The 12159-nt window shown below is 44.8% G+C and overlaps 1 protein-coding gene and 9 non-coding genes across 10 annotated transcripts in view; 6 read left to right on the top strand and 4 right to left on the bottom strand.

Moving 5' to 3' along the window:
* LOC133452321 (NLR family CARD domain-containing protein 3-like) overlaps positions 1-12159 on the top strand; it is a 674416-nt gene that overhangs the window by 32120 nt on the left and 630137 nt on the right. The window lies entirely within an intron of this gene.
* On the top strand, positions 1171-1242 carry trnap-cgg (transfer RNA proline (anticodon CGG)). The gene has a single exon. It is a non-coding gene; the product is annotated as a tRNA-Pro (tRNA).
* trnat-agu (transfer RNA threonine (anticodon AGU)) lies at positions 1907-1979 on the top strand. Its single transcript has one exon. It is a non-coding gene; the product is annotated as a tRNA-Thr (tRNA).
* trnar-ucg (transfer RNA arginine (anticodon UCG)) lies at positions 4637-4709 on the bottom strand. Its single transcript has one exon. It is a non-coding gene; the product is annotated as a tRNA-Arg (tRNA).
* Positions 6212-6283, bottom strand: trnaw-cca (transfer RNA tryptophan (anticodon CCA)). Its single transcript has one exon. It is a non-coding gene; the product is annotated as a tRNA-Trp (tRNA).
* On the bottom strand, positions 7033-7104 carry trnaq-uug (transfer RNA glutamine (anticodon UUG)). The gene has a single exon. It is a non-coding gene; the product is annotated as a tRNA-Gln (tRNA).
* trnat-ugu (transfer RNA threonine (anticodon UGU)) lies at positions 8313-8386 on the top strand. The gene has a single exon. It is a non-coding gene; the product is annotated as a tRNA-Thr (tRNA).
* Positions 9010-9085, top strand: trnag-acc (transfer RNA glycine (anticodon ACC)). The gene has a single exon. It is a non-coding gene; the product is annotated as a tRNA-Gly (tRNA).
* On the bottom strand, positions 9781-9857 carry trnak-uuu (transfer RNA lysine (anticodon UUU)). Its single transcript has one exon. It is a non-coding gene; the product is annotated as a tRNA-Lys (tRNA).
* Positions 10389-10461, top strand: trnak-cuu (transfer RNA lysine (anticodon CUU)). Its single transcript has one exon. It is a non-coding gene; the product is annotated as a tRNA-Lys (tRNA).

Consider the following 12159-nt stretch of genomic DNA (forward strand, 5'->3'; position numbering starts at 1 on the left):
GTATATAATATGCATGACAATAAAGCAGAACGAGGAGCCGTTTTTCATCCACCAAAAATTCTGGTGTCGGTTCTTAAAATACAAACAAGAAAAGCAGAGTGTAATGATGCACTAACGCTGCCCATAAACATTAACAAACCCGTACGATCATAATAATACCAAAACTCTTCACCGAACGCAACGCAAAGCAAAGAACACCATAATTTAGGTGTCAAACTGAATCCCAGAAGGGCCGGTGTCCTGCATGTTTTAGATGTTTCACTGCTTTAACACACCTGATTCTAATTAATCATCATCACCAACTTGTCATCAAAGTCTGGATAGTTCTGTTGATGACACAGTCACTTGTATCACGGTGCAATGAAGCAGAGAAACATCTAAAACCTGCAGGGACACCGGCCCTCGAGGACTGGAGTCCGACACCCAGCTCAGAGCCGATGTTTTTTTTTTTTTAATTTGTTTTACCTGTTTTTGCACATTTCTTGTTAGGTTGAGCGGTTTTTAATGGATAATTATCTTCATATCATATTCAAACATATATTTGAGGGAGGAGACAGGGCGGAGTGTTGTGCTCCCGCATGTGCGCTCAAATCCACGCTGATTGGGATGTACAGAGAAACCTGCGTGGATTTGGGCGAACGCACAGTTTTGTACATATGAATTTTTGCGTTCTTGTTAATTCCACGCACGGATTCACGTTGAAATCCACGCACTCTTAGTACATGAGGCCCCTGATCTGGTGTTCCTACAAATGCTGCTTGCTATATCAATTATATTCTAGTCAGTTTTATGACTTTAATGCTTTGCTGTCACTCATGCCACATGGTGGGAACTCCTCCAATTCTTCTGGAGCAAGTGTGTATTTCTTTACGTGGTGTGTCTGACAGTCAGTTACCCCCCAAGTGTGAACTCAATTAGAACGTCTCTACTTAGTTTGGGACACTGTAACTCAAGGTTTTACACACGCTTGGGGAAGTTTCCATATTTTCAAGCTGCTGTGACAAAATAATGTTTCTTTTTCAGTTGTTTTTGTCAGATTTCTTTTGTTATTATTGTTTATTTTACTGATTGCTGTTTTTAACCTCCAGAACATCATCTTTGGTGATGTCATTAACGACAGCACCTGCTTCTGATGACATGGAGTTGTTGTTGGCCAGTTGTGTGTTTTATGGCTCGTTGGTCTAGTAGTATGATTCTCGCTTCGGGTGCGAGAGGTCCCGGGTTCAATTCCTGGATGAGCCCCAGAGATTTATGCATTTGGTGGTTTTCTCCTCCAAGTAGCAAAGATTCAAGACTGTCATAAACTGTATTCCTTTACCTGAAGACAAACATCGGCGTGATGTGTAAATGCTGAAAACCCACATCTGGCTCCTCTTTCATGCCAAGAGATCAGCTGGTAAGCCGTAGTCCATAAACCCTTTCCCCTTTTTTGTGTTATTTCACCAACCCATGTGCCTATTTTAAATGATAAAATATTGTGTGTATTATTGAACTCCTTCTATCTCCCTCCCTGAGTGAAGGAACCTTAGTGTCCTTTTGGAGAGGTGATAATTGACCTTTAGTACGGGTCCCATACTGGCACTGAGCAAGCTGCATGCACTTATGACAAGATTATCACATGATGGTGTCCTTTTAGACGTAGCTTTCTTGTATAAAGGGACTGTTGGGCAAAAGAAAAGGGAAAAAAAAAAGAATAAATTCTAGCACTGGCATGGCAGCACGTGTGTCCAACTGGACTCACAGCAGGTTATGTTCATATGTGAGGCCCCAGTTGTTTCTGGTAGGAGGAATCACCATGGAGACAACGTAACTGAGAGGTTAAGTTGATGGACTGCTGATCCATTCTGCTCTGTACACAGAAGTTAGAGCTATAACTACCTGCTTATTTCGATGAGGTGTTCATGGAGGCCCTGTGGCTTAGTTGGTCAAAGCACCTGTCTAGTAAACAGGAGATCCTGGTTCAAATCCCAGCAGAGCCTCCAAACTCAAATGTCTTGAGATGCCTGAAAGATCACATATCTCTCACTGCTGGTTCTGGCAGTATTTCTCACACGCTTGCTTATTTATAGCGGAGTACTTTGTCAAATGTACTCCTGCTCTTAGTGAATGTGGATGCTTTGTTTTGTCATTTTATTGGAGAACTTCTAATCTCTCCTTATTTTTGTAATAACCGGAGAGGGTAGATAAAGAATCCTCTAAAGAGTGAATGTGAGTTAGGACACCAGATGTTACTATCTTGTCACGAACCGGGCTGCACGGCCATGACAAAGAGGGAGACGCAACACAAGGAAAGTCAATCAAAAAGGGTTTTTATTAAATAATACCAAATAATAAAGCTAAAAGAAGAACCTTAATTAAATATGGCGTGTGTAGTCAGTAGATCAGTGGTGTAAGTGAGTGCATGCGGGAAACAATGTGGGTGTATGTGTGTAAGGTGTAAAACTAAAGCAAAACCAAACCACAAACAAAATGCTGCCTCAGGGACGAGAGAGAGGGGAGAAGTGAGCAGCCAGAGCTTTTTAAAGGCTCATTGAGCACAGGTGCTGCCACTTCTCTGATGACTCTCAGCTCCTCCCACTGCTACCTGCAAGGGAGAAGACCAGCCACAAGGCAGGAAGGTAAAGAGGGTCGTCACACCCCCCCCCCCCCCCCATAAGACGAAGGTCCCAGGACCGGAGTCCCCAAACAATAACACCTGCTTATAAGAAGAGAAAAAAAAACATAAACCACATGCAGGCAATATTAAAACTAGAGCCTGCGACAATGCATCTGCTACCACATTAAAATCATTGCTTCAAACGCCAAAGCCTGCGCTGTTGGCAAATATCTAAAAAGGCTCCTCAAGTTCTTGACGGTCTCTGAATTTCTCAGCCGACGAGACAATAAAACCCTCATCAGGCTCAAACACAGCCTCACCTCCACACATCAGAAAACTCACCCACTGTGTCAGCAATCAAAACAGGACTCTCCCCCATTGACTCCTGCTGGACAGCACTGGATGGACTAGCAGAGTGAGCCTAGTAGGGTTTCAGCAGATTCACATGGAACAGTTTCAGGGGACCACACAAACGTCCGGGACTCAACCAACGTCCGGGACTCAACCAACGTCCGGGACTCAACCAACGTCCGGGACTCAACCAACGTCCGACGCCCACCACAAGTGCGACGCCCACCAAAGTGCGACGCCCACCAAAGTGCGACGCCCACCCAAAGTGCGACGCCCACCCAAAGTGCGACGCCCACCCAAAGTGTGACACCCACCAAAGTGCGACGCCCACCCAAAGTGCGACGCCCACCAAAGTGCGACGCCCACCAAAGTGCGACGCCCACCCAAAGTGCGACGCCCACCCAAAGTGCGACACCCACCAAAGTGCGACGCCCACCCAAAGTGCGACACCCACCAAAGTGCGACGCCCACCCAAAGTGCGACGCCCACCCAAAGTGCGACGCCCACCAAAGTGCGACGCCCACCCAAAGTGCGACGCCCACCCAAAGTGCGACACCCACCAAAGTGCGACGCCCACCCAAAGTGCGACGCCCACCCAAAGTGCGACGCCCACCAAAAGTGCGACGCCCACCCAAAAGTCCGGGAAACAAAAGTGTGGGACACACAAAAGTGCGGACACGGTCCTGTTGCAAACTGGACCATGATGGCAGTTGCGCGGTTCCAGGTCTGTCCGGGCCACCTGCAGCCGAGGCCCCGCCGGCAAGTGACTGGTGGAGACCAGCGGACTTCACAGTGTCGACCTTGATGAACAAACCGAGCAATCACATCCCCCAGCTGGGTTTGGAGCTTCCCCGCTATTTTTCAAAAACAAAAGGGAAAAGGTTAACCCAAAAGTAATGAAACAAAGAGTTGTTGTAGATCCCAGCCAAAAAGAACAAAAGAAGGGTCAGCACAGGGCCAGCCACGCAATGGGCCGTCGGACCACGCACTTTCCCCACTAAATAAGAAAAACCAAGGTAAACCTATACCCAAACAAAACCAATAACAGGACTACCGGCAATCTCCAACTCAAACTAAAATAAGAAAACTCTGAACGCAGGACAAACCTCCAACTGAACAACAGCCAAACTAAAGAACAAAATTAACTTTCCTATTCAAAACTGCATCTCCCAAACACAGAGTACACTGGACATCACCATAGCTGATGCCATGCACTCAAATCCCCAAATCATTTAGGGCACCAAACAGCCTGAAACAACTCAAACCTTGGACGAGCCCCCACTTGTCACGAACCGGGCTTGCACGGCCATGACAAAGAGGGAGACGCAACACAAGGAAAGTCAATCAAAAAGGGTTTTTATTAAATAATACCAAATAATAAAGCTAAAAGAAGAACCTTAATTAAATATGGCGTGTGTAGTCGGTAGATCAGTGGTGTAAGTGAGTGCATGCGGGAAACAATGTGGGTGTATGTGTGTAAGGTGTAAAACTAAAGCAAAACCAAACCACAAACAAAATGCTGCCTCAGGGACGAGAGAGAGGGGAGAAGTGAGCAGCCAGAGCTTTTTAAAGGCTCATTGAGCACAGGTGCTGCCACTTCTCTGATGACTCTCAGCTCCTCCCACTGCTACCTGCAAGGGAGAAGACCAGCCACAAGGCAGGAAGGTAAAGAGGGTCGTCACAGCTCTATAACCACAGAAGGACTTGAACCCTCAATCTTCTGATCCGAAGTCAGACGCCTTGTCCATTAGGCCATGTGGTCCACGAGTTGCTCCTCTTTCTCATTCCATTGTTGGGGAGAAAACACCAACATGGAGACGAGGTGACTGAGAGTTTAAGGTGAAGGACTGCTAATCCATTGTGTTCTGCACGTATAGGTTTGAATCCCATAGTTGTCATATTATCTTTAACATCACAACAATGTTTCAGTGATGTTAAAAGTCTCTTCTAAATCTGCTCCCTCTTTGACATATATGTCACACTAGACTTACTAAAAAATAACCAACATCTTGATGTTTGTTTCAGATGTGACTGTACAGAGTTGTCTCTCTAACGAGGGAACTTCTCAGTTACCTCGTCTCCATGGTGATTTCTTTTACCAGAAACTACTGTGGTCCACACATGCTAACGGTGATAAATAGAAAGTTTCTCCACAATATTAAACACTGTTTTTTTCCAAAAGATTGTACCTAAAAACAGAATAACTAAGGACTGAAGGATCCCTTTATTTCATGGAGGGCGTAAAGAACTTTTCAAAGGCTACCGCTGAAGTCCGAGTGGCTTATTGCACAAAGATCTTTGTACCAAACTGTTCAGAGAGGTTATATTAGGCAAGTCCTTCCAGATAACAACGTTTATGATAATCCAGTGTTCATATCCTTATAAACTTTGTTATTGATGGAGGTAATCTGAAAGAAATCCTCACTGTTACTTTTGAATCAGGCCGAACATTTCTGATTGAATGGAGAACCCTCTGAATCAGAATGAAACGTTGTAGGACACATATCCCACTTTCTTGTGACTTCTGAAACTAGCTTAGTGTTCAATGCACTTTTCCTCTAGTCTTCATTTTATTTGAACACCAGTGCAGTGATGAGATCTGTGAGAACAGTTTTGAATCTTTAGTGATCAGGAACATGTCTCTCCAGAACCTCATTTGGATGTTTTAGCATCTTCTGCTGCAAGGCCAGGTTGACTTCCAGCACCTGGCGTCTCATGTACAAAGAGTGCATGGATTTAATTGTGAATCCTTGCATGGAATATAATCATCTGATGATCCAGTCTTCATCCTGGACCAGCAGATCAGAGTGTTCCCTAAAGACTCACTCCGTACTGCATCCTGCCATCAGCAGGTTCCTCTACCAGAGCCAAGGCTGACGCTGGGATTTGCGGTATACATCATTTTGTACCAACCTTTAGTTTTTGGTTCAGACCATGTGGTTAATTGTTGCATTTCGACTCGTGTGTAACTTATTTGGTGATGTGGGGACTGTCGTGTCCTTCACGTGTGATGGTGAACTTGTTGTTGAAGTCACTTTTCCTCATATGTTGGACTTCACTGCATCCCCAGTGAGTGTCGCCATTGGACAAAACCTCAGAAATGTGCGTGCACCAGAATTAATGTGTGTGTGAAGGACGACAACTTGATCGTGATCATGCAGATTTGAACAATTCCAGGTACATATCAAAGTTTTCTGTTGCAGCTAAAGTTAGTCTGGTTGGTGAACTCGTGAGGATAGATAAAACAAAACTGAAAGTTCATTATGACCCTGATGTGAGTTGAACACATAACCTTCTGATCTGGAGTCAGACGCGCTACCATTGCGCCACAGAGCCTTTTCTGACATTTCTGAGGTTGTTTAACGAACATGAATCTAATCATCAACTCAGCTTTCTTTCTCCTCCAAACACGACAAGTTGTGTTTCCACCAAAAAGTTCTATTTTGGTTTCATCTGACCATATAACATTCTCCCAATCCTCTTGTGCATCATCCAAATGCTCTCTAGCAAACTTCAGACGGGCCTGGACATGTACTGTCTTCAGCAGGGGAACGTCTGAGTCCCTGGCGGTGTAGTGAGTTACTGATGGTTCCTTTGTTACTCTGGTCCCAGCTCTCTGCAGGTTCTTCACTAGTTCCCCATGTGGTTCTGGGATCTTTACTCACCGTTCTTGTGATCATTTTTACCCCACGGGGTGAGATCTTGGAGCCCCAGATGGAGGGAGATTATCAGTGGAGACAGTCCTGGGCATTGCTCCCTCTACCAACCCCGGGAGGCTGCACTGAGCTCAGGTCTCCTCCTTAACCTGAGGATGATCATTCTTTATCACTGACACATATATCCTCATTTTTCAAATGTTTTTATGTAAAGCACTTTGAATTGTACATGGAATGTCTATTACAAATAAACCCCTGGCTTTATAAACTTATCAAATTCCTTTTGTTTAAAAGTCATCTTTATTTCTTCAAGGCAGGTGATCCTGCAGACGTGAATAATTATTGGTCCACGTCACCAGTGGATTGATACTACAACATCATGTGGGTAAAACCTTGATACCTTTGTACCTGGTTGTGTGGGAGACTGACAGGTTCCACTGAGATTTGAACTCAGATTACTGGAGTCAAAGTCCAGAGTGCTAACCATTACACCATGGAACCCTGTTCAGCTTTTATTGTGGTTTTATGGTGGTCCTGAAACCAGAACATGAGTGAAAAGCAATATGCGCCTGAGCATCTGACAGACTGCTGTCCATGGTGCTAGGAGCGTCTGGGTGTTTAGGGTACCAGGGCCCTGGTCCTCCAGGCCCAAGGGCTGGCTCTTTCACTCCAGTGGCCGGTCGGGGGGGAGCTTAACAGCGGGTCCCCGGGTTCGCACGGTAAGCCGGGTCTTTGGGTGACTCCAGGTGAGCCGGGTTGTTGAGGTTGTTGAGTTTTTGTTGGGGTCTGGTAGTGGAAGCTCCTGGGGTCTGGTGGTGATGCTGCTGGGGTCTGGTGCTGATGCTGCTGGCGTCTGGTGGTGATGCTGCTGGGGTCTGGTGGTGGAGCTAGTGGGGTCTGGTGGTGGAGCTAGTGACTGACATGTTTTGAAAACGGCGGGCATGACGAGAAAAATCCTGTAAAAAATCTCTCTAATATGTTTCTTTTTTTCCTGTAAAGTTGGACATTTTAAAGTGTAGGTAAATGGAGAATGACTGGCTTTTGGTCAGTTGTGGAACTGCAACGAAATTCATTTCTGCATGAGACCCAATGCGAGAAAGAGATGGTCGACCTTCCTGTCCTGAGCACCAAGAAGAGGACTGGAGTGGTTTTCCAAGATCCAAATAATATTATTGCAAAGTCATACATGTTTCCACCCAGTTTTGAACAGGGGACCTTTCGCGTGTTAGGAGAACGTGATGTGAACGAAAAAAAAAATCCTATCTTCAAATCATTCATGTTAGAAATAAATGGAAATAAACAGCCATGAAGACCATTTCTACAAGTGTTTGAACCAGCATTTTAAATGTCTCATACCTGTTTAGATGTTTTTGTATAAGATTAAGGAAGGAGAACAACAGCAGAGGGCGCTGTTGCTACATTTGGTAACGTGCACAATTCAGAGTTGGTCCTGGCTACTTTTGCGCCCTGGGTGAACTGTCCAACATTCAGATAAATCAATCACCGCTTAGGAGGCAGGTAACCATATATGGTAAGTATAAAAGTTACCATCCTTCATAGCTCTGTTACTTCACATAAAGCCAGGACAGTAGTGGAACAGGTTTGTGTACTAAATATATCACAGTGAGGTGAAATAAAGCTGCTCCAGAGGTAGAATGAACTTGTTGTGTCAACAGGGTTTTTATAACAAGTTGCAGACGTGTGTTGAGGGCCCTGTGGCTTAGTTGGTCAAAGCATCTGTCTTGTAAACAGGAGATCCTGGGTTCAAATCCCAGCAGAGCCTTTAAACTCATGAAGACAAAGGTAAGGATGTAACTCCTGTAATGTTTAAGACCACGTACTTTGTGGAAAAAAGTATCCAACTTCTGGGTTTTCCACACGGTTGGATAAAGTCTTCTCCTCTGTTAGGGAGGAAACTGTTTGTCAACAATTACAATGTTTCTCAGTGTAGTTAGTTCTTCATGTAACATTTCCTAAGCAGTAGAAAGCAGACTGAACTCGTCACATTTACCAGCCCTCATGAATATTGAGGTGATTATTGGTCATCAGTGAACAGTCGTTGGCTGACCGTCACTGCCAGGGTTCTTGAGAAAGCTTTGATCCAGTCAGGAGTGGGTACAAAGAGAGAGATCTGTTCATTCAAATGACAATGACAAACCTCTCCAAGTCTATGGTCTCTTTTTAAGAGGATGCTGTTTCCACATGTCTAACTGAATATACCTGCAAACATGAAGACAGTAATCTAGAAGTTGATGTATAAGCTGAGGGACAAATGGAGGTAAGTATCTTGTGATATTGGAGAAACATCATCAAATAGTTACTTTCCCTGACATGGAGACTGCTCATCTGGTCGTAATGCTGGAAAACTGTGACGTCTCATTCAGCAGTTTCAGGTTCTTTCCTGCAGCGTTGGTGGTGTAGTGGTCACTCAGCATGGCTGCTTACCAAGCAGTTGACCTGGGTTTGATTCCCAGCCATCGCAGCAAACATGAGGGTGTTAAGAGTTCTCTTAACGCTGGGGGAAAGTTAGCAGTCTTTATGAAAATGAAGTCAAACAGTCAACACGTATGTCTACATGGACAACAATACTCTGATCAGAATCACATAAAAGGTGTTTGTGTTTTGTTGAAGTGGAGATAGCAGCTGGGTTTCAGCTAAACATGCGGTGAAGTACCAGGAGAATGCTAGAGACAGACAGGTGGGAGGTGGACGGGTCCAGCATCTCCTGGTGCCGTAGGAGACGATGATGGAGCAGTAGCAAAACCATGAATGAGGTGGAAGATGAGACCTCCATCTATCTGGATCTCCTTCTGCCTGAAGCCTGTTCTTCTTCCTCCCTGATCGGACATCTCTCACATTGTTCTGCTGCAGCTTGTTCTCCGGCTTCCTCCTCCTTATCTTTAATCTGGACTTTCACTAGTTTTTGTCCTGGCTCAGAGTGAACAAGTCCCACTTTGCTGCCATTAACATTGTTACATTATTGTTTGGAAACATGCAGGTCCCTCGGATTAAGAGTCTGATGCTCGACATCTGAGATACCGAGGTCTTGCATGAGAACTTTGTTTCTGTCTTTCCTCCATTTGTTTTTTTAATAGTTTAAGATGAATATTGAAAATGATCATGTCATTACTTAACAGTCAGAAACAGCTGTCAGCAGTTAATCCACCTGAACAGGTGGATCTGAGGGTCCAGGGACTTGAACCCTGGACCCTCAGATTAAAAGTCTGATGCTCTTCCAGCTGAGCTACTCAGGTCACATTTGGAGTGTTTTGTTTCTTCTTTTTCTTCATGTTTTTACAGATATAAGGCATTTCAGAGGTTTTAAGAAGTCCTGGAGGAACTTTCAGTGGTTGTTCCTCTTAAACATGACAGGAAATGTTGCTCAATTCTGCTTTAAACTTTGCAGGTGACACTTAACCTTCAGGTTTTGTTTTATTTGAACCCAGCCAGTGGAGAGATGAAATCTGTGAGAACAATTTATAATCTTGTTGATTTTTGCCAAATACAGGGAAGAGGAGACATGAGGTAGTGATTGTGTGGGGATTCAGCAAAATGTATGTATATAAAATGGTATATATAATAATTATTATAGCAGCACGGTGGATAATCGGACCCGCTGGTACCGTTTTGTTTCTTGGTCCTGTAGTTCTCCTTTTTCAGCGTCTTCCAGCGGAGCTTGATCTGGTCTGGTGTTCCTACAAATGCTGCTTTGTGCAACGTTTCACTCACCTTTTTCTAAATCTCCCTATCCCGGTACTTTCTACCGTCTACAAACAGCACCTGAAGCCCGGCTAGCTCAGTCGGTAGAGCATGAGACTCTTAATCTCAGGGTCGTGGGTTCGAGCCCCACGTTGGGCTGAAGTCACATTTATGAAGTTTGTTAGAAGTGTAGAGTCCAGGATGAAGGTGAGCAGAAAGGAATCACCTCCACTGCTGTCTGAAGCATGTAATTGATTTGTTGTTATCAAATGTAGCAACAGTGCCCTCTGCTGTTTATATTGAAACATAAACATTTTGCTCAACATTCTGCAGTGTACAACATAATCTCAGGTATCTGAGACTCTATGGAAACCATCCCAATCTCATGCGCAGTGCAGTGACATCAGAAATTATAACCTATGTTGTAGTTTGTTAAGGATCTGGGGCCTCATTTATAAAAGAGTGTGTAGGATTCATACTAAAAGTGTACGTGCGCTCAAAAGCCGAAAATGGCGTGCGCACAAAAAAATCGTGCCATCTGCGCGCAATGTTCGCTTTATAAATCACAGTCCAGCTGGAAGGTTGCGCACGTGAATTTGCCTCATACCCCGCCCTCTACACGCCCACTTTCTACCATGAATGGTGAATGCAAACTACATGATGATTGTATTTGCATATGAATAAGCCTGCTGAGCATGTGCAGCGCCACCTGCAGTCTGTTTCTGCTGCGTCAGGATGAATGAGACGTGTGTCAGGCCACCGTGCCACTAAATTTCACGGAGACTGAGATGGAGATGTTGTGGAAGAGGGGGAGGCAGGAAAACCACATTATTTGGTGGTCACAGTAGTGGCATCACTAACACAAAGAAAGCGAGTGAGTGGCAGCACATCGTTGCTGCTGTAAACGCCGTTGTCGTGCCAAAAAGTGATTTTCTGCCAGAATCTGATTTCTGGCCGCGGGAGCGCACAGTTGAGCGATAGCGCTAAAACGTCAGATTTTCAGATTATGAAGCTCGAACCCTGTCCAATAACACCTGACCTGTCCAATAACACCTGACCTGTCCAATAACACCTGACCTGTCAAATAACACCTTACCTGTCAAATAACACCTGACCTGTCCAATAACACCTGACCTGTCCAATAACACCAGACCTGTCCAATAACACCTGACCTGTCCAATAACAGCTAACCTGTCCAATAACACCTGACCTGTCCAATAACATCTGACCTGTCCAATAACACCTGACCTGTCAAATAACACCTGACCTGTCCAATAACAGCTAACCTGTCCAATAACACCAGACCTGTCCAATAACACCTGACCTGTCCAATAACACCTGACCTGTCCAATAACACCTGGCCTGTCCAATAACAGCTAACCTGTCCAAAAACAGCTAACCTGTCCAAAAACAGCTAACCTGTCCAATAACAGCTAACCTGTCCAATAACACCTGATCTGTCCAATAACACCTGACCTGTCCAATAACACCTGACCTGTCCAATAACACCTGACCTGTCCAATAACACCTGGCCTGTCCAATAACAGCTAACCTGTCCAAAAACAGCTAACCTGTCCAAAAACAGCTAACCTGTCCAAAAACAGCTAATCTGTCCAATAACAGCTAACCTGTCCAATAACACCTGACCTGTCCAATAACACCTGACCTCTCCAATAACACCAGACCTGTCCAATAACAGCTGACCTGTCCAATAATAGCTAACCTGTCCAATAACACCTGACCTGTCCAATAACAACTGATCTGTCCAATAACACCTGACCTGTCCAATAACACCTGACCTGTCCAATAACAGCTAACCTGTCCAATAACACCAGAGCTGTCCAATAACACCTGACC

Source organism: Cololabis saira, chromosome 10, assembly GCF_033807715.1.
Source record: "Cololabis saira isolate AMF1-May2022 chromosome 10, fColSai1.1, whole genome shotgun sequence".
NCBI classification, from domain to species: Eukaryota; Metazoa; Chordata; class Actinopteri; order Beloniformes; family Belonidae; genus Cololabis; species Cololabis saira.